Source organism: Tiliqua scincoides, chromosome 5 (assembly GCF_035046505.1).
Source record: "Tiliqua scincoides isolate rTilSci1 chromosome 5, rTilSci1.hap2, whole genome shotgun sequence".
In the NCBI taxonomy this organism is placed as follows: domain Eukaryota; kingdom Metazoa; phylum Chordata; class Lepidosauria; order Squamata; family Scincidae; genus Tiliqua; species Tiliqua scincoides.
The window spans coordinates 5267584-5289989 of NC_089825.1; the positions used below are offsets into that span (position 1 = coordinate 5267584).

The 22406-nt window shown below is 46.6% G+C and overlaps 1 protein-coding gene across 3 annotated transcripts in view; it reads right to left on the reverse strand.

Moving 5' to 3' along the window:
• Window positions 1–18734, reverse strand: part of XIRP1 (xin actin binding repeat containing 1) — a 35971-nt gene extending 17237 nt beyond the window's left edge. For 2 of the 3 annotated variants that reach the window (XM_066627562.1, XM_066627564.1), the window contains exon 1: window positions 6222–6317. The gene's annotated coding sequence lies outside the window, so the exon portion shown is untranslated. Of the gene's footprint in view, window positions 1–6221; window positions 6318–18622 lie in introns of those variants that run through there. The other variant, XM_066627563.1, reaches the window with a different exon arrangement.
• Window positions 18735–22406: the final 3672 nt, after the last annotated feature.

A 22406-nucleotide genomic window follows, 5' to 3' on the forward strand; every position in this document is an offset into this window, starting at 1 on the left:
TAGACTTGGTGTGATGTGATGGTATGTGGCTGCATTTGAGGAAATGTTACACATCTGTACTTTTAAAACACTACTGTGTATATTCTTTTAACAATGATAGTAAATGGGACTTACTCCTGCATAAGTGTGGGTGGGATTTCAGTTCTAGGATTGTTAAAATTTTTCCTGCTTGATGATGTCACTTCCAGTCTTGACATCACTTTTGGGGGGTCCTGACAGCTTCAAAGTGGGTCCTGGTGCTAAAGGAGTAAGAACCACTGCTCTACACACTTACCTGGAAGTAAGTTTCATTGAACCCAGTGTGATGTCTGGGTAGACCTACATAGGATTATTCTGCAAGATGGCCTTCATTACCATTAAAATATTTTTAAGAAATTCCCATTAAAATAAGTCAGTTGAAGCCCATTCTCATGAACGGCTGTGCTGTTGGGCAGTTGAAAGACTAAAGGTTTTCCCATGTGCATTAATTTACTGCAACACTTGCTGTTTATCATCTTTCACGAAGCAAAATGCCTGAGATAAGGCAGTGAAAAGGCAGCAGCCGGAAACACTGCTTGAAAGCTTGGGAAATGTGCATTTACTTTGGTCTCTTCAGGGCAAAAGGCTCACATGCACCTCCCTAAGGTGTTTGTGACCAGACACTGAACAGATTTTCACTGTTCCTTTCTCTAATTGTGCCAAGATTCCAGCACCCCTTTGGTTCTGCTCTGTTTAAATTCTGACTAGACTTCTGGATTAAAGACTGTTGGAACTCCCCCCCCCCCCAAAAAAAACCCCACCACCACTCCCATATTTTACATGTACAATTTTCTTTTTAAAAAATTCACAAATGTGCAAACAGAAATACCTTGTAACGGGATTGCTTTTGGGTTCGTTGTTATTTAAATTTACTTTTGGTGTGTGTATGCAGGAAAAAGATGAAAAAAGGATAGGGAAACCAGTTTCTGGTATGAAATCCAGGTCTGAATTCAATAGAGGAATATTCTGTAAGCATCTGTAAGTAATATAAACTATTAAAGGGTCAAATCTGGGAAACAAATTTGACAAAAGGTAGGGCAGAGTTATCACAAAAAACCCAAACCACAGTCCAGGGCCTAGGAGATGGGGGTAAAGAGGGTAATTTGTACCTGGGCCCAGGGTCAAAAGGGGGGCCCAGGAACCAAAGGAAGGGGCCCAGGAATTTCCTGGGATCTGACATTTTCCTATCTTCTCAGACTTGTTGCCCTTACGGGATGCTGGGGCCACTACCATGACTGGGGATACTGGGGACTCTACAGATGCCACATGGGTGGGTAGACCTGGGCTCCAAAGACTTATCCAGCTGTCCCCTCCCCTCACCCTGCTTCACCCCTCCCTGCCCCTATTCTGCTCGCCCGTCACCACGCTCTGTTTCACCTTTCGCCCTTTGCAAAGGGGTCCAAAAGTACCCCCTGATAAAATTCCTCTCAGAGGCCCTGCCACAGTCTATTAACAGAGAGTTGAGACAGCTCCACACTTTGAAGCAAGCACAACTGCTTTGTACCACACTGGTGACTCCTGCAGCAAGCACCTTGAGCAGTCAATCCTTGTCCAAGCAATCCTTGAACAGTCACCTACATGCATCTGAAAACCCTGGCCCAATTCACGATATCAACAACTTGTTGCATGCTTGTGCTCCGCTTCTCTGAACACTGAGATGTCTCAGGAGCTGCAGCTCAGACCGGGCTCAGCCTTGCCTTGGAGGAATGAGTACTTACGGGGTCTGTGATTTTTGCTTTATTTACAAAGACGCAGGTTGGAGCATTGGCTAGAGTTAGGCAGCAGGGGCTCCTGCAAGCAGCATCAGTACTTGGGTCTACTAAGCATGTCTGCAGCTGCCAGCTGGGACTTTTAGTTTCTGTCACAATCTCTGCCAGATCAAATCCGAGCCCTCACTCTGCCTCTTCCAGAAACTCCAGCTCAGCCTATCCCTTGGTTTTACTTACAGAGAGAAGGTGGTAGGAGGAATTACCTTACACTTTCATCGTTCCTTTCAGCTGGATGGAACTCCCAGTCAAGGAGTGTCTTGGGCCCAGTAGTGTAGCAAGAGGAGCTGCAAAACACTAAGTTTTGCAGGGAGCTTCACTATGGCATACAAGCAGCCCCTCTCGTTCAAAGCCATTCTAAGCCACTAGAGCAAAACAGAGGTGAACGCCTCTGTTCTGCTCCCACAGACCCAAAGGGGAAGGGCTGCTTGCACGGCAAGTTCATGCGCCTGCAAAATTTCGTTCTTTGCACCCCCTCTGGCTACGCCACTGAAGCCAGTGTCTTTCACCTTCCAGTGGCCTTCCACATAGAGCCTTCTTTAAAAGTGCCTATCTTATAACCTCCTCCCTTGGCCCAGTTCATGCTACTGTTGGTGTCCCTGGAAGTGTTTACCAAGTGCGTAATTGTTTTTCAGTGATCCCAAGGGAACAGGCCTGGCCCATTGCATCCAAAGCTTTGAGTCCACCCAGGAACATGCTGTGGTATTTATATCACAACAGGCAGCATTAGATTGTCAATGCTGGGCAGGGATCAGATAGTAGCAAGGGAGAGGGAACACTTCTAAGCAATTTCGGGAGGGGGGGAGGATGGATTAGCTGGAAGGAACTGTGACGGCAGTCTGAAACTATGAATAGCCACTGCCTTTTGCTTTGCTTAACCATCCAGCAATAATTTGTGGTGCCCAAATAAATGTTCAACCCAGACCCCAAATCAAGCATAGCTGCTGGAGTGATGGAACCAACCAGGCAAGAGGGAGCTTTCAGGAAACAGACAACTGGACAGGATGAGAAATCCAGAGTTATGGCACCAAGGCCAAACTGGAAGGCTGTAAACCAGAAGTGTGATCTGCTGCTATAATCGTGTAAGAACCAGGGAGGTAACTTGCCCTTAGGATGGGCTCAAAAGCACCTGAGAGAGCATGAAGGAGAGATCAGTTCTTTTTCCATGACTAAAACATAGCGCAATGGCAAGGAAAATCGTGGCCATCCTCAAAGGGACTGATTCTTAACTTGCCAGCCCCATCAAACTGCAGAGAGGCTCACTTCTGAGCATAGCAAGAGGCTGAAAAATAGCAAAGAATAGCAAGTGGGCATCTGTCCAAAAGCAGCTTAAAGGAAGGACTGGGCACCAGGGATCATGAGATGGGAGTGCAGGGGGTAAATTGCACTCAGGCCTGGGGTCAAAAAGGGAGCCCAGGAGCCAAAGAAGTGGAGCTGGAAATTTCCTGGAATCTCAGCTGTTCTCAAGTAGGGCAAAAGATGGAGGCCAGGCCAACTGGGAGGTCAGGTCTACCAGGTGGGTCAACTTGGGCTCCACATCAGGAAGCCTGATAGACCTGGGTTCTAAAGACTTTTCCAGCTGTTACCACCTTCCCCTGCCCCATTTTGCCCCTCCTCAACCTATTGACCCATTGCCATTTCACCCCTTCCCCCCCCCTTTGGTAAGAGGCCCAAAAGAAACTTTGAACCCCCTGATGAAATTCCTCTTGGAAGCCTTCCTGGGTTTATCTATAGATAACCCTAGAAACACAACAGATTTGAGCCGTAATGCTCATTTCGGAAAGACTTTGGTCATTTTGAGTGCCTGTGCCAGGCTGCTAGGTACAGAGTCCTGCAGCGGGCCTCACATTGCTCCCTCATTCACCCCCAATGATGCAGTTGGGCACTAAATTGAGGGTTTGGGGTCAGCCTTGCCAGGCGGGTCTTCTGATGGGCGTGGGCATTTGGCTGGTGGCCAACCTCTGACACCACCCTGTGGAATATAAAGGCCTATAATATCCATGGACAGCAGGAAGATGATCTTGTATGTGCAGGCTCCTGTTTGAGCTGAAATGCTGGTCTCAGATGGACCATACGTCTGATCAAGAGTTGTGTAAATCTATTGTTGTCTATTTAAGGTATATTAACAAGAAATAGCAAAAAAAAAAAAATTCTTATAATGTCCTGTGCATATATGAATTGGAGCTGAAGAACTAAAAATAATAGTCTATTGTTATTATTAAGAATATATACTGCTTTTCAACAGAGTAGTTCACAAGGCAATTTACCTAGAAATAAATCCATAAATGGTTCCCTGTCCCCAAAGGGCTCCACACTCTTAAAAAAAAAATGCAGAAGAGACACCCTGCTGGGGTGAAGAGGGACTATCGTTCTCCCCCTCTAAATATAAGAGGACACCACATTAAAAGGTGCCTCTTTGCCCAGTTAGCAGGGGTGTTTTTAAGTAAAACTTGGGGTGCAATCCTAATCAACTTTCCAGCACTGACTTAGCCACATTGCAGACCCCAAGGTAAGGCAACAGACATGCCCTTAGCTTGAGGAGGTCCCCTTGACTACCTCCCCACTGCAGGATGCAGTACACAGCACATTGGCAAAGTTATTTCAGTGCTGGAAAGTTGGTTAGGATTGCACCCTTAATATAACAATAACAATAATAATAATTATTATTATTATATAATATAATTATAAAAAAGAGCTAGGATATGCTTAGCAGACACTTGTGGGAGGTGGGCAGGCAGGTGAGGCAGAGCCTTTGAAAAGCATCGCCGCCGTTTGAGATACGCTTGGACACTTCACATACAGCCACACTTTTTGAAGGACTCTGGTGGGGAGTCTCTGCCTCACCTGCCTCCCCACCTACCGCATATCCCTGATACTTAGGGGAAATCCTCAATAAGTCTTCTGAATGCCCTGAAGAGTAACATAGTACCTGCTCATTTATATTCTACTGTCCAACAATAAGACTTGTGTAACTTGGCAAATGGAGTAGCTCTGATTTAAATCAGTTATTTTGGGGGTGTTCAGCAATACTTCATCTCTTAATGACCGAGATCACCGCTGCACCACAAGTCCTATCTAGATCCTACAATCATTAAGCACTGAGTTAGTAAAGACCTAAAGGTCCTGAAATCTCTCAATGAAATGCTAATCCTCTGTATTTGAAGATTGGGGTTTTTAAAATAAGCCTACTATTTGTCTGGGCCACCTTTTTTTCCAACAAGGACACAAAGCAGGTAACAATTCAAGAACTACAACAAGGTTAAAACAGAGAAATAATAACGTAGAACGTGTTATGCTGAATAAAGCAAGGCCAACTATCTCGAGAGAGTAAACTGTGGCCCAGTGGTTGGAGAGCTGGTTAGATCTGGTAAACCTGAGTTAAAGTGTTGCCTCGACAACAGACTTATTGTATAGCTTGAGGCATGTCACTGTCTCCCAGTGAAACTGAAACTGAAGAGTCTGCTTAACAGAGCTGCTCTGAGGGGCAACACCATAAAGCAGTGGCGTAGCTAGAGGGGGTGCAAAGCACTAAGTTTTGCAGGGAGCCTCACTGCAGCACATTAGCGGCCCCTCTTCCTCCCCTTTGTAGCCATTCCAGGTGGGAGGAGCAAAATGGAGGTGAATGCCCAGAATGGCTTGAGGGGGAGGGGCAAAACTTAGTGCTTTGCACCCCATCTGGTTACGCCACTGCAATAAAGACTATAAAGTAGTGTTTCTCAATGTTTGTCGTACCACTTCATGTGGTCCACCTTTCTGAAGTACAACTGGAAGCAACTGGCGATGACATCATTACCAGTTACTTCTGGGTTGGGAGGCCAGATACAATGCAATGAACACCAGTAAGAGGCTCTGAGAGGACGGGAAGGCTTTTTCAAGCGCAGGAAAGCATGTTTTGGAGCCCCCTATCACTGTTTGTTGGGATGTGTTCCTGGTCTCGCTGTTGGGCAGCAGTTGTTCAGAGGGCCATGAGTACCACCAGACACCACCTCAAATTCCACTGGTGGTACCAGTACCACTGGTTGAAAAACACTGCCGTAAAGCATTTTGGTAAAAGGGTTGTAGAAATGTTAGCAATGAGCAGCACAAACAAAGCATCACACCACTATCACCTCCATGGGGAAGACTGAGAAGACCCCACACCAGCATCGGCTAGTCTGGATTGGGCAAAAATGCCTTCCTTGCCTCAAATGCTAAAGCTCTGAGCAAGATCTCAGCAGTTGCCTTTGCTCTTAAGAATGTCACAGCTCTGACCACATCACATCCAGCAGCTGGAACCCCAGCAAGAGAGGGGAAAAGTATATAAATCAACACTCTTTTTTTGGACTGCCCACAATGCCCTTGTCTTAAGAATTCCCTCTCTTCTCCCCCCACCCCCCGCCCTTTTGGGCAGCTGTGTAAAGTGCCATTGTGACCCTGGCGTCCAACAATGCCACCCACCTGTTTGCTTCAATCATCTCCTTCCCCAGACCGGCTGAGCTCCACCGTTCGCCCCTGTGCTGCGACAGTCAGAATCCCCAATTAAAAAAAGAAGCTGCAAGCTCAGCGCCCGGCCCTGCTGCCGGAGGTGGCCAAGAGCCTGTCATCAGCTCTCCGACTAAAACCATCTGCCCTGAACAAATACAGCTGCTAAGCACACCTCCATTGTGTCATTGTGTCAGCCCCCTTTTGGCCAGCCGTCCCAAGTGCCAATCCCACAGGATTACTGTCCCTGGCACTCACAGAAATACTCAGCACCTGCTCTGTTCATTTTTTATTCTATCTTCCAAGGAGCTCAGGTGAGTACACGTGGCTCTCCCATTGTAGCCCAAAGAAGGTAGGCTGTTAGGTAAGCTCGGCTGAAGGACGATGACTGGCCCAAAGTCATCCAGAATACTTCACAGCTGGGAGGAGATTTGAACTCGGGTCTCCCAAATCCCAGCCTGACAATCGAACCCAGTGGTTCCCAAACTTTTTCAACTGGCTTCTCCCTTGACCTACTGGGACATTGGCCATGGTTCCTAATTAGGGTTACAATCCTATATATATTATAGGTCGGTGGGTTTTTTTGAGTGGATTCCATGGCTCCTCTGGATTGTTTCCAGGGAGCCATGGCTCACAGTTTGGGAACCACTGCTCAAAACACTGCAACATGGTCTAGGATGATTTAAACACCTGTCTCTGAGTAGGAGATTTATAATCTCTTTTCCTTTCAGATGAAACAGGATTGCATACATGGGGTTCCCAAGCTGCTCCTTCCCAGGTGTGTGTGCCTCCCTCCCACACACCCTCCCTCCCACCCAGCAATTTTGCTTGCCTCATTGAAATTCTTTTGATTTCCCTTGAAATTCCTTGAATGTTTTGCCTAAAGAGGAATCCCCAAATTAGCTCTGAATTTAACTGCATGAAAAAATAAGGATGATAACCAAGTCTATGGAACCCCACTGAGAAGTGTCTCTAGTCTTGTTCTTGATGCCAATAAAGGTTTACTTTAGTTTATTTACGCTTTATTGAAATTCTATGAACACTGAAGGCTGCCATAGCAGAACATCTAGTTCAGTGATGTCTGCATTAACTGACTGGTGACAATCTTTCAGAGTTTCAGACAGATGTCTGTCCCAGCTCCTACTGGAAATGCCAGGGATCAAAGCTCAGGCTTGATGCATGCAGGGCATATTTTCTATCACTGATACAGCTCCATGGAGATCTAGCAGCTTCCTCAGAAATTCTTCAGATGTGTCACCTGAGAAATTTCCAAATTAACTCCAGATTTCACTTGCAGCTACATCAGAGACATGGAGCAACCAAGCCCACAAGATCAAATGTTAATTTTGGACCAGAGAGATATAGTTTCAAGTCCCAGTGTGAAGGCAGATCTACTTAATGGCCACAGAGAGTTTACCTGCTCCTGTTACTGGTTCTGTGTCACTAACCAGAGACTGGTCACGATATTCTCCATTCTTTTTCCTGTGATAAAGAATGAGACCAGACCAAGACAATGTGCATCCTAGTCAAATTCCAGGCTGTCACTCTAGACTGTCAAGGAAGTTAGATTCAAAATAAGTGTCGGCAGAGCAGTAGCATAGCTAGAGGGGGTGCAAAGCACTAAGTTTTGCAGGAAGCCTTACCAGGGTGCGCAAGCAGCCCCTCCCCTTTGGAGCCATTCTGGGCAGGGGAGTAAAACGCCTGGCTCCACAGGGGAGAGGGTGGGGCTACTTGCATACAGCAGGGAGGCTCCCTGCAAAACTTTGTGCTTTGCACCCCCTCTAGCTATGCTACTGCTCTGCAGACACTTATTTTGAATCTAACTTCCTTGACAGTCTAGAGTGACAGCCTGGAATTTGACTAGGATGCACATTGTCTTGGTCTGGTCTCACCCCCTCTAGCTACGCTGCTGCCCCAGAGACCCCTTGCCATAAAATGTTCTGTATTTATATACAAGCTGAAATTTGGGGGCCTATGGACAGCAACCACAAGGCAATTTGAGACACTCAAATTGCCTTGTGGTTGAGATGGTTTTGCACAGTACTGGAAGAACAGGAAGTGCAACAGAGCAGGCACTATGAAAAAGCAGAAATCTCTCCTGGACCACACAGTTCCCATCTACAGTGGGAACAGAGGAAGACCCAGCACTAGCTACTGACATCACATCACTGACAAGGGCAGTGGCAGGTTATGCTGGGTCCTTGGGCAAGAAACTGGGGAAGGTACCTTTTTCAAGTGCAAAGGCACCCCTTGCCAGCAAGGCTCTCCTTTCTCCCCCTAGATTACCTGCTTGGTTTTTTTCAAGCTGGTGACTGAGTAGACACGTGCTCCTCTTTAACCCTCTGCATCTGGAGGCTTGGAGGGAACAATCCAATTGGCGGGGGGGGGCCAGGGGGCGCAGGAGGAGTCAAGGGGAGCAGGAGTCAGCACAGGACTTGTGCCAACTCTTTCCACTTCCCACATTCCCCCAGCCAATTGCAGTCATTCCTCTCCAACCCTCCAGTCAATTGTACTTGGTAGGGATGTGGTGGCTTGTGATGTCAAGGGCATTGCTCCATCACTGCTCCCTGTAATGGGGACTTCGTGAGTCAGCAGTGTGGGCCCTAAGCAGAGCATGTGCCCTCAGCTAGTTCCTAGCCTGGCTGACCCTGTTATTGCCCACGATTACAGGGATCGAATCAATGTGGATGCAGTTCCAACATGCAGCCATGTCCTTTAGTGAACAGAATATGCAGAAATCTTCTTTTATGTGGTCTGTATGACTGTCTGGACTGAGTGTCATGGAATCTTTGGCATCCCAAAAATCTTTGGCATGCTTGTGAGCTCCCTCAGGCATTTGGTGGACCACTGCGAGATACAGGAAGCTGGACGAGATGGGACCTTGACCTGATCCAGCGGGGCTATTCTTATGTTCTTATGTTCTTATCCCAAACATGCTTCTCTGCAGGAGAAAAGTCAAGAGGCCAACCAGCATGAGGCTGAACTGACCTGAGGAACTGTTTTTTATCCTCAGTTATTTGATGCATATTGTGGAAAAGGTGGGCATTCCAGTCTGCTCCCTACAATCCTGGTCACATGAGATTCTCTAAATCTTCATGTCTGTACTATTAGCCAACTCAGGTAGTTGTGCATTTATTGCAGCGATTACAGTGGGGTGCTGTGAAAGGTCTGCAGGTGTGCCATGGGCGTCTGGAGCATAGCATTGAAAATTGCCAAAAAAATTCATCCGAGTTCTAACGCTCTGTTCCTAGGGCAACTCTGTAGTAACGTATCATCTATCCCCCTTCCTCCACCAGCAGAGCTGATGGAGGAAAAGGACAATTTGTTACTACAAACATTTGCCCTGGAACCTGGAAGAGTCTTCCAGAAGCCAGAAGTGACATAACGAGAAACAAAGACCAAAGAGAAGACCATAGAGCAGGGGTGCTCACACTTTTTTGGCTTGAGATCTACTTTGAAACCCAGCAAGGCCTGGAGATCTACCAGAGTTTTTTTTACAATGTTCGCGTCATCATAACATATAACATTTATGTGTACAATGTATGTTGGTGTACCTTGAGCCCCACGGAGTATAAGAGGACTTACTCCTGAGTAGACATGCCTAGGATTAGGCTGTGAGGCTGCAATCCTAGCCACACTTACCTGGGAGTAAGCCCCATTGAGTACAATGGGCCTTACTCCCGGCGTTTCCTCCCAGAGGCACCTGAAGGGGGGGGTCGGCACTCCGCGATCTACTCATTTTGCCTCGCGATCTACCGGTAGATCGCGATCCACCTATTGAGCACCCCTGCCATAGAGGTTGCTGTGTCATGAGAAGAATTGATTGATTGTATTTATGCTTCAAGAAAAGGGCAATGCAGTTCCGAGGTAAGGGAACAAACATTCCCTTACCACGAGGAAGCCACTGCCTCAACTGCAGGATGCAGTACATGCCCCATTGGCACAGCTATATTAGTGCTGGAAAATTGGTTAGGATTTGAGCCTGGGATCACATAACTAAGCCCCTGAACCTTGAGGTTATTCATTAAGACCCTCATTATGAGAAATGGATCACGTTTTTTGCAGACAGACAGACAGATGCTTACAAAGAAAGAAGTAGTGATGGCATCTTGCCTGGATGCCTTTAAGAGGAGATTGGATAAATTTCTGGAGGAGAGGTTCATTATGGGTTACAAGTCATAGTAGGTATGTGCTAGCTCTCGGTTTTAGAGGCAAGCTGCCTCTGATTGCCAGATGCAGGGGAGGGCACCGGAATGCAGGTTGTGCCTGTTGTCTTGTGTGCTCCCTGGGGCATTTGGTGGGCCACTGTGAGATACAGGAAGCTGGACTAGATGGGCCTGTGGCCTGATCCAGTGGGGCTCATCTTATGTTATGTTTAGATTGCTTTAAAAAAAACTAGGTGAGTCTAGTTCTAGTCTATGGGCTATGTCAGAATGCCAGATGCAAGGGAGGGCACCAGGATGCAGGTCTCCTGTTATCTGGTGTGCTCCCTGGGGCATTTGGTGGGCTGCTGTGAGATACAGGAAGCTGGACGAGATGGGCCTATGGCCTGATCCAGTGGGGCTGTTCTTATGTTCTTATGAATCCCGATAGAGTGTCATTTTTAAAAAGTGAGTCCTGGTGCTAAAAGGTTTGGGAACCACTGGTATAAATGAATAGATGGGTACAAAACAAATAAATGCAAAGGCACAGACAATCTGCTTCAAGTTCCAGGGAATGGAAAGGCTAAGGGCTGATTTGCTGGGGCTGGATTTGCAGGTTAGCAGGCATGTGTCTCATGCAAGCACTGAAGCTGGAGCAGAGAGCCTGCTACTGTGATTGCTCTTGAAATCGGCCTTCCCCCTGAGGAGCCCAGGCTTCGTCTGCTGCCCATGACACCAACATTCCAGCCCCTGCTTTTCAGGGTTTGCGTATCTGTTGCTGGAAGTTGAGGAATGCGCTCACGTGGCCTCGCCCCTAATCCCTTCCCTTTAGTTTGCTGCAAGATCATTTGGACCCTGACAAAGGGCTCGCTGAGCACCGGCGCCGCTCATGTGCCCTGCCTTAGCCATTCTCATAGATGGGTAAGCAGTCATAATAGCTGGAGGAGAAGTCAATCTGGCAGTTTAATCAGGGGGACTGGCTGATTGCCAACCCTGCTCAATCAATGGCTGCATGCTCAGCCCCTTCTGCATGCTGATGAGCCGTGGTCCAACTGTCAGTCCCTTGATCAGCCCAGTTTGTCAGGTCCACACTCCTGATCGAGGAATCCATTTCCAGTGCCTGACAGCTCACTACATGAATCCCTTTCAGTCACGGCAGGGAGCAGAAACGCTAGGCTGAAGGCAAGCGTGCGAACAAGGGGCCACTTGAAAGATCAAGCACGAGTTCTGAAAGTGTTCTTGCTATTTGGAAGTTCAGAGTGGCTGGCTGCACTGAATTGTAGTCCCAGCCAGTTTACCACTGTGTGTGTTCTTCTCAGTGTGTGTATATATATAAAAAGTGGCATCACTAGGGTCTGTGTCACCCGGTCCGGGAAGCGAGGGCATCATCCCCATCATGGACTTCCTCCCATGCAGTTGGTGGGGCAATGTCCTGGGCAATGGGCAGTGGGCCACTGTGGTGAGCCACTGTGAGATACAGGAAGCTGGACTAGATGGGCCTACGGCCTGATCCAGAGGGGCTTTTTAATGTTTTTTTTTTTTTTTTGTGGTGATGCACCATTGCCCTGCCCTGCTGGTTTTTTGGCTATAACTTTGGATAGAATAGAGCTATTTCAACATGGTTTGTTTCATTGCATTCCGCATGATTTTACTCATTGGATGATAAATAACATGGTGGCATTATTTAAATAAGTAGAAAAGGAGGGATTAGTCCTAGGTCACCCAGGGAACTCAGGGCAGGTATCACAGATTGTGCAGCCTGACCCTCACTAGATCCAATACATCAGCAAGAAATAAGAACATAAGAACAGCCTCACTGGATCAGGCCATAGGCCCATCTAGTCCAGCTTCCAGCATCTCACAGCAGCCCACCAAATGCCCCAGGGAGCACACAAGATAATAAGAGACCTCATCCTGGTGCCCTCCCTTGCATCTGACATAGCCCATTTCTAAAATCAGGAGGTTGTGCATACACCTCATGGCTTGTACCCCGTAATGGATTTTTCCTCCAGAAACTTGTCCAATCCCCTTTTAAAGGTGTCCAGGCCAGATGCCGTCACCACATCCTGTGGCAAGGAGTTCCACAGACCAACCACACGCTGAGTAAAGAAACATTTCCTTTTGTCTGTCCTAACTCTCCCAACACTCAATTTTAGCGGATGTCCCCTGGTTCTGGTGTTATGTGAGAGTGTAAAGAGCATCTCTCTATCCACTCTGTCCAACCCCTGCATAATTTTGTATGTCTCAATCATGTCCCCCCACAGGCGCCTCTTTTCTAGGCTGAAGAGGCCTAAATGCTGTAGCCTTTCCTCATAGGGAACCTTAAAGAGCCTTTCCTCATGATGCCAACATGAACACTGCACTCTGTTAATCTGAACAGTGGCATAGCTATTGGGGCTGTAAAGCACTATGTTTTGCAGGGAGCCTCGCCACTGTGTTCAAGTAGTCCCTTCCCCTTTGGAGCTGTTCACCTCTGTTTTGCTCCCACCACCTGGAATGGCTCCCTGCAAAACCTCCCTAGGCTGAAGAGGTCCAAATGCCGTAGCCTTTCCTCCTAAGGAAGGTGCCCCAGCCAGTAATCATCTTAGTCGCTCTCTTTTGCACCTTTTCCATTTCCACTATGTCTTTTTTGAGATGCGGCGACCAGAACTGGACACAATACTGAGGACTTCTGTAATATTTAATCCCAGGAAGAGGACTTGTCCCTCACCCATCTAAATGGTATCCTCACTGGAATCAAAATGATTGTGCTTGTTATATTTGGTCCAGGAGGAAGCAGGGCGGGGGGGGGGAGGGGATTTGAAAGAAAGAATGTTGGGTTTCTATTCCTGGTTCAAAAATGCAAAGACAGTTCCCTGGGTGACAACTGCTGGTAGCATTTTGGGCTGTGGGGAGGGGGGGCTGGCCTTCTCGAAGGCAACTGGTGGGAGAAACCCAGCCATGGGAGCTACATTCCTGCCCTAGGGGGAAAAATATTGCAACCCTTTGGAATGTTAAAGAGCCGGCTCAAGTACAATGGAGGACATTCCACAGAAGGCTGGTGCCAGGGTTGTTTTGAATGGACCTGGAAGGATGGGCTGTCGGCAGAAGGGGGCTTTTTAGAGAGGCTGAGAACTGGAAACAGAGCCATTATTTTAGAGAGGCTGAGATCTGCATTGCTGAGCCATTATTGTCGAGCCATTATTGTCGAGGTTGGACTCCATGTTCATTTTATTCTGCCCTGCCATGTCTCTGGTCCACCCAGTTTTTCAGGGTGGTGGTCAGGATTCTATTGGATTGTAGAACTGCTGCAATGGGTTTCTCATTTCTGCTCCTCAGACCACTATTGTGTTTTTGTACTGCGGGGTTTTAGATCTGCGAAGTGGCAGCAAGTCTCCAGTAGGAAGACTGTGGAAAAACCGTGACTTTGGTGTGCACTTGCAGGATTAAACTGTACTGTGTGAAACCTGGCTGTTTGCACAACAGGAAATCAATCTGAGCAGAGCGTGATACTGAGTAAGAGTCCTCTGCAGGAACAGACTGGTCAGTTCTGCGTATGAAGGCTGCTACCCTTTTAAAAAAGGATTCTACTGGAATCCACTCCAGTGGCGTAGCCAGAGGGGATGCAAAGCACTATGTTTTGCAGGTGCCTGAACATGCTGTGCAAGCAGCCCCTGCCCCTTTCCTTTCAGCCATTCCAGGAAGTGGGAGCAAAACAGAGGCGAATGCAGGGAGGTGAATGCCTCTGTTTTGCTCCTACCACCTGGACTGGCTCCAAGGTGGTGGTGGTGGTGGTGATGGAGTGGCCGCTTGCACAGCATGTTCAGGTGCATGCAAAACTTAGTGCTTTGCACCCCCTCTAGCTACGCCACTGGGTTGACCCTGTTCTTGTGCCCTGCATAGCAGCTGTCATGCTCATCAACTGGGCAGGTGCAGCTTTTCCACAGCATGATGGAACAGATCACTGTTAAACACCCAAGAGCAGAGCCAGTAAAAAAAGGTTAGAAGCTCTGTTCAAATCCTTTTCTTTTCTAGTAACAAAAGGAGTGTCAGGGACCACATGCAGTAATGCTTGGTCCCCACCAAACAAAAGGCTAGTATTTCAAAAAGAGCTTTCACCATGGTTATTTGGAAGAGAGAAGCATGAGCTGCAGTAGCACAGCTGGGGGGGGGCAAAGCACTAAGTTTTTCAGGGAGCCTCCTCGCAGCATGCAAGCGGCCCTTCCCCCTTCCCTTCAGAGCCAGGCATTCGTCTCTGTTTTGCTCCCTGGAGTGGCTCCGAAGGGGACAGGCTGCTTGAACACAGCAGTGAGGCTCCCTGCAAAACTTAGTGCTTTGCGCCCCCTTCTAGCTACGCTACTGCTGAGCAGTACACAACTGTGACCTTGACTGGTGCCATTGAGTGCAGTTGGATCTGGGTGACAACCTGTAACAGTGAAGGGAGCTCTTGCACTTTTCATAGGAGAACAGAAAAAGGTGTTTGCTTGCTTGCTTTAGCTGGTCGAGCTTTGCTGTGGCACTGTGACAAAGGCAGGGCCGGCCCAACCCTGTTGCTTGCTGAGGTTATTGCCGCAGGAAGCAGACTGACAAAAAGCACCCACCTTCCTATGCCTGCTTGCTTCCACTCCTCTGCCCACTTCCTGGCTTGGAAAAGGGAGAGGGGAATGGAGCAGAAAAGGAAGCGTGGAGCAGAGGAAGGGTTCTCCAAACCCTGGCCCATGGGCCAGATCCAGGTTTTGGAAAAAATTCTCCCCCCCCCACCATGAGTGGCACTTACCATTCTACATCCCTGTGCCCAGATCTGCTTGAAAGAAACACGGTGCTGTGGCAGAACGGTAAGTGCCGCTTAGGACGAGGAGGGCTTTTTGGGGACACAGCATCAGCAGAAGGTGGCACATCACTAGGTGAAAGAGGGGAGCTTTGGTACGCCATCTTAGGTAGCTAGAGGTCTTAAACCAGCCCTGAAGATAGGCTTCATCTGCCAGCGGGAGGTTCCCAACTATTAAAGGGCCAGGATGTCCTTTCTTCCTCTTGATCTGATTATCCTCAGCTTGGTGCCAATGACAGCTCCACTGTTTCAATTAATACAGCTTTCTAGAACTCTTTCTATAGAGAGTAGTCTGGCACACTAGAACCCTGTTTATTGAAAGCCAACAACATGCTATACAGTGCATTGAACAGGGAACTGATAGCAATGTGGGGCCCAAAGAGGATGCAGCCTCTACAGTTTGCTTTTTGATTTATTTATTTTTTACATGCAACAATTATCTTCTAGCAATCACTATTGAGACAAATAGGCTGATGCCCAGGAAATAGACTACAAACAATGGCAACGAGAGCTATCACTCTGAAATGGTGAAAAAAAAAAAACTTCCTGTGAAAATGCACATTTCAAAATCTAAATGTTGAATGCAGACATGCAATATTCAGATGGCCAACTCTGTATGCATGGAGGCATATAAGGTTATAGATGATGGAGAGAAGCCATCGGTCACCCCTATGATGGCCCTTCTCTTATGCAGGGGGTGGGCAGTGCCTTGGGCAGTGGGCATGGTGATGATGCACCATTGCCCTGCCCCCACTGGTTTTTTTTGCCTGTAACCTTTGATAGAATAGAGCTATTTCAATGCGGACTGTTTCATTGCATTCTGCATGAAATTACACACTGAATGATATATCTCATGATGGTATTATTCTAAATTATCAAGATTATAAAAATTTTGGCTAGTAGTGGTGTCACCTGCGCACATCACTTGGTGTAGCCCACACCCACACACTCCCTAGCAATGCCACTGCACCCAAGTAAATGCGCATAGGACTGTAGCATTAGTTTTCTTGGGGCTAAAGTGCTGCATGGGAGGGAAAGTATTAAATACCCTTCCCTTGAACTGCGGTGCTTATCCTGATCATCTCTCCCCCCACCCCCACTATCTACATTTTAAAAGTAAGCACTTAATTTAACGTGTATTTTGGCCATTAGGGATGCAATTTAAAAATCTTCGCTCTCTGAAGAAGGTCAAATAGTACCAGGAGATGCTGCCATGTAGTCATTCAAGACTGGTTAGGAAGTGACAATGTTTCTAGGTCTGATTTGCTAGGCATTCCAGTAGGGAAACTGGGAGGAGGGAGAAGATCTTAAAATGATGAAGTTAACAGCACATTCCTAACCTCCCCAGGAGCCAGCACAACTCCCTCTTCATGCAAATCGTGCAAAACCATAATCCATGTTTGGGAGAACTATCCTCTTTCAAGAAACAAGACTTCCAAGATGAGGATTTGGGCAAGGGCTGTTCTGAGGGAACCGATCCCAGGTAAACATGGCACAAATATTTTTTTAGGATTTAACCTAGAATTTCAAGCCATGGCTTGGGACCTCTTAGAAGTGTGTGCAGAATGTCTGCAGGATGGTGATGAATCCCAGGATTCTAGCAGTGATGGACTACTGCTGAAACCAGTAGTGTAGCCAGAAGAGGGTGGCACTGTAAGTACAACTCCAACTGCAAGTGAGGCTGCTTACACTGCACATTGTGGCTCCTGCTGTACTTACTGCACCCCCCCTCTGGCTACACTACTGGCCAGAACATGAGCTGAGGGTGAAGGGTTGTACCCTCTCAGGAGGACCCAGGGCTTTTTGGGAATGCAACGGGGCAATTTTCTTCCATCTCCCAGATGAAAAGGGTTGGTCCTGTTGAGTCCTTACAAGCTATGATGTATATGTGCAACCTCCTGATTTTAGAAATGGGCTATGTATTAGAATGCCAGATGCAAGGGAGGGCACCAGGATGCAGGTCTCCTGTTATCTGGTGTGCTCCCTGGGGCATTTGGTGGGCTGCTGTGAGATACAGGAAGCTGGACTAGATGGGCCTGTGGCCTGATCCAGTGAGGCTGTTCTTATGTTTCTTATGAGGTAGGATCAGGGTCTCAAATGCATATTCAGCTTCCTGGGCACTCAGAAAGGTCCTGAGGAACCCTGTGAGCTGCTCACTGCCTAAAGCAGCCAAGCAAAGAGAATGAGAACGAAAGGGATGATCAGAGTCACACATCTTTCTACAAGTCATTTTGTATCTCCAGCCAATAAGCCTGATCCATGTGTGTACTGGCAGACAAAAATCTCCAAGCACTCACCCTCCAAACAGATAGCTGGTATGGGATTCTGGCTTTCCAAAAAAGGTACAGGAAGTTTACAAGGGCATCATATTTCAGGAAATACTGGACAAATACATTTTTCAGAGTATTGCACAAGGAGTCATTTGCCACTTGCAAACTGGAAGATGACACATCAAAACCTAGGCAGACTTTTAGAGCCCACAAGAAATGGGTCCTACGTCTCCACCTGAACCTGGCACAATTTGAACCCTTTGATGCCCTGAAGTAACATACCCAAATCCGCTAAAAATATCTAACTGAAATTTGACCTCAACACATAAAAATGTGAGGACTTAAACGTTACTCTATGAATAGAGGTGTTTGTTTCTTGTGATTAAGATAGGATTTCAGCCAAAGTCTTAGTGAGTAAAATAAACAACACCATTTTCAAACACCTCTATTTACGACAGTGGTCCCCTAACTGTGGGAACACTGTGTTCCCTAACACTGGTAGGTCGCAACCTGATTTTTGGTGGGTCGCCAAAGGGTGATGAAAAGATCAGATAACTAATTGCCTCAGGCCCTGAAGTTATTCAAAAATCAGATAGCGTAGCTGCTAATTGCCCGGGAGAGAGCTCAGTTCCTGCTGGTTGAAAGCATGTGTAATCATAGGGAGATAAATGTTTGAGGGTCTTTTCTGGTTATTATTACTTATTAATAAATAAAATAAATATTATTTCTTTCTAGATCTCCTTTTTTAAAAGTCTGGTAAACCTAGGTGGGTCCCAATAGAGTTTCATTTTAAAAAGTGGGTCCTAGTGTTAAAAAGTTTGGGAACACTTATCTATATTTAGCAACCTTCAGCTCCCATTGGAGTTTGAGTTGAACAGGGGCTATATTGGGAGAGACCCTATCATTCAGTTTCTATTTGTTGAACAGAATGGTTGGTTGGCAACCTTCAGTCTCGAAAGACTATGGTATAGCCCTACAGCACCCGGTATTCCCAGGTGGTCTCCCATCCAAGTACTAACCAGGCCTGACCCTGCTTAGCTTCTGAGATCAGACAAGATTGGGCATGTGCAGGGTAGCTCTTCCCTACTTGAACAGAATAATAATAATAATTATAATTAACATCCCCTCCCCAAGACAGTATCCCAAGAAATGACTTACAGAGAGTCCCCAGCAGTCCTCAGAAGTATCTTCTCAGTATCAAGTCCCAGGGTAGTGGCTGGTGCAAAAAGCCCCAGTCCTTAGAGTAGCCTACGGAGGAGACCTGCTCCACTCTCAGTCCTGTCTGAATTTCTCACTGGCTTCTCACAGCTGATTATATCTGAGAGTCTTGAGCTATGTTGGGAGGATGAAAAGGGTGGTCTATTTTTAGGGGCCCAGCAAATTGCTATTCCATCAGGCTGAGTCAATCATGGTTGAGTTAGGGGAAGGAATTTCAGACCCCAGCAGCATGTCCCTTGCAGTGCCAAGAAGCCCCATTCATTCAGTGGAATCCCCTTGAAAGGGGAGGCAGGAAAGGGACAACATGCCTAAGCAATATGTCAGAGGAAGGCATTGCGTCCCTGAGTCATACTCTACCTTGTCATGTCATGACACGATTTCTCTTGGCCGAGGCCATCATGTCATATACCTTTCATGAAAGCTAATGTATTATTAATGCCCCATCAGCAGCCCAACTAAACCAAAAAACTTGGATTTAAACTAATCAGTGGTGTCACTAGGTTTTGCGTCATCCAGTGCAGAAGGCCAGTGCGTCACCCCCAGGATGGACCTCCTCCCATGCAGTGGGTGGGGCAAAGCCTTTGATGGTGGGTGTGATGATGCGGCATCGCCCCACCCCCCGCTGGTTTCTTGGCTATAACTTTTGATAGAACAGAGATATTTCAGTGTGATTTGTTCCACTACATTCTGCATGAAATTACACAGCAATTGATATATAACTTGATGGTATTCGAAAATACCAACGTTTTAAAAATTTTGTCCAGTATGATGTCACCCTCCCCCTGTGTGTCACCTGAAGATACTGGTTATTGAAAAATCTCTTGCTCAGTCTATATTTCCAATGGTCCTGTGAGCTTGGATAGGCAATGAGACAAGAATTTATCCAAGAATAAAGATGGATAGACTGGCTCACATTTGCCAGTCTTTTTAACATACCATTTTTTTAAAAAATCCACAAAGTAGTTTGCAGAGAAAATCAGGTAAGTAAATGGCTCCCTGTCCCAAAAGGGTTCACAAACTAAAAAGATGACAACACCAGCAAAGATTCACTAGAAAAGACACTGTGCTGGGATGAAGAGAGACAGTGACTCTCTCCTTGCTAAATACAGTATAAAAAGAGCATCACTTGAGTAAAAGGGCCCCTTTGTAAATTGGATCATTGAAGATTTGATAAGTGCTTTTGCCCACTCTCCCATCCCTCCAACACTTTTGTCACCAATCTTTACTTCCCCCAGCAGTGAATATTTAGACTACAATCTTATCCAGACTTTCCTTTGAGTAAGCCCCATTGACTATAATGGGCTCTTAGTGGCCTGAGTGCTAGAAAATGGTACTTCCTCAGCAATAGAAGCGCTTGTGGTAGCACCATCATCTGGGTAGATTAGTGATGCATCCACAGTCATCTTCCCCCACCACGGACATTAAAAAACAGTGTAGGAAAAAAGCCTAACAGGCATTTTATGACCCTAAATTTATATACAATATTCACCTAAAGAACTGAATTTGGTGGTAGGCTATTCAGGTTAGGGACAAGGACGTTCTCCACATAGTGCTTCCTTCTGAAGTTCGCAGGCACAGATATGGCGATGGGCACCCTCTGTGAAGGATGCCAGGTCTACCGGGGACTATTGGTCATCATGACTAAGGAGCTCCCTACTCACGGGTGATACGCTATCGAAGTCAGTTTCTGGCTGGCAAACAAGAGGGGAGTGCTCTTACCGTCATGTCTTGCTCATGGGCTTTCTTAGAGGTGACTGGATGACACGGCCTAAAACAGGGTGCAAAGCTAGGTGGCCCCCTGGTCTGATTAAGCAGGGCTCACATTACAGTTAGGAAACATTGGGATTTTCTTTTCTAACTGTAATGTGAGCCCTGCTTAATAGAGTTTACCCACTAGATGGCAATCTAATCCTTCCCAATAGTGCTAATTTCCTGGAGTTATTTCCTAGAGATTGTTCAATGAACTGGTCAGTGAATGATAACATTACTGGGAAGTGCTGTTAGCCATTCTAGCAAGCTTATGTGATGTTTACAAAGTGGGAAACTTGCATTCTGTCCCTTGCATTTTGCCAAGCTTAAAAATTCTAAATAGGTTGAGAAAAAGAGAACAAAACAAGGAATGATATGATTGGAATGGGACGGGTCACGACATTCATTTGATGACAATTGCACTGCCCTGTATGTTACGCCAGACAAAGGGGGGGGCAGAGGTGGGATTGTTTTACCCCAAGGCAAATATCCAGCTGTTCCCCAAATGCCCCGTTTTGTCATTCCTATGGTGAATGTGAACTTTCAACTTTGAGACTGAAATGCATATTTTGGGCATGAAATTTTACTTGCTTGTTCAGAATTAAAACGGTTAGTCTTGACAGGGATGTGGTGAAGACAAAAGGAGGAGATGCAGTGGCATTACTAGGGTTTGTGTCACCTTGTGTGGGAGGCCAGCATGTCACCCCCATGATGGACCTCCTCCCATGCAGTGGGTAAGGTAACGCCCCAGGCAGTGGGTGTGTTGATGTGCCATTGCCCCACCCCTGCTGGTTTTTTAGCTATAACATTTGATAGAATCGAGATATTTCAACGTGGTTTGTTTCACTGCATTCTGCATTAAAATACGCATCACGTGATATATAACATGATGGTATTATTCTACAATACCAAGATTTTAAAAATTTTGGCCAGTAGTATAACATTAAAAAGGTGGTAGAGCAACTTTTAAACTAATCCCTGGGGGAAGGCCAACAGGAGCCAAGGGGCATCTGGTTCGGGACTCCTCATCTCTATGGGACGAGGATGGGGAGGTTAGAGAACAACAAGGTAAAGACAGATTCGGAGAAGAAATTGGGAATGGTAGCCTGATGGGATGTGATAGACAGTTTGGCACAGTGAGAGGATGCGGGGACAAAGGAGCGAATAAGCAGCCCATCCTGGGGCATTCCATGTACAAATGCTTTTATGCGAATGCCCAAGGTCTCCGAGCAAAGATGGGAGAACTGGAATGTCTGGTGACAAGGGAAAACATTGACATAGGGGTCATAACTGTGACATAGGGGACATAGGTGGCCCCCGAACTGTGGAATACCCTCCCCTTAGAACTGAGAACTGCTCCCTCGTTGCTAACGTTTTGGCGTGGACTGAAGACCTTTTTATTTCAAAAAGCTTTTAATTGTTGACAGGCTGGCTGGCGTTCTTGCTTCTTGCTTTTTATATGAAAATCCACGGGGTTTGTTTGTTTTTAGATTTTTTAATTATTGTAAATTGTTTTTAATTGTTTTTCATGTTGTACTTTAAAATTGTAAGCCGCCTTTTGTGCCCGTTGGGCAAAAAGGCAAGATATAAATTAATAAAATAATAATAATAATAATAACGGAAACTGGAGGAATGCGGAGAATCAGTGGGATACCACAACCCCGGGCTATAAACTCTACAGGAGGCAGGGGCGTGGCCGTTTACATTAAGGAAGGGATAGAATCCAGCAGAGATTGAAGGTAGGTTCGACTCCACCATAGAATCTCTGTGGGTTAAATTACCAGGCCTCAGGAGTGATATAATATTGGGGGCGTACTATCGTCCTCCAGACCAGAAACCAGAAGGGGACCTTGAAATGAGGAAACAGATCAGGGAGGTGACAAGGAGGGACAGGGTTGTAATCATGGGGGACTTCAATTATCCTCATGTAGACTGGGTCAATTTGTGTTCTGGTCATGAAAAGGAGACTGGATTT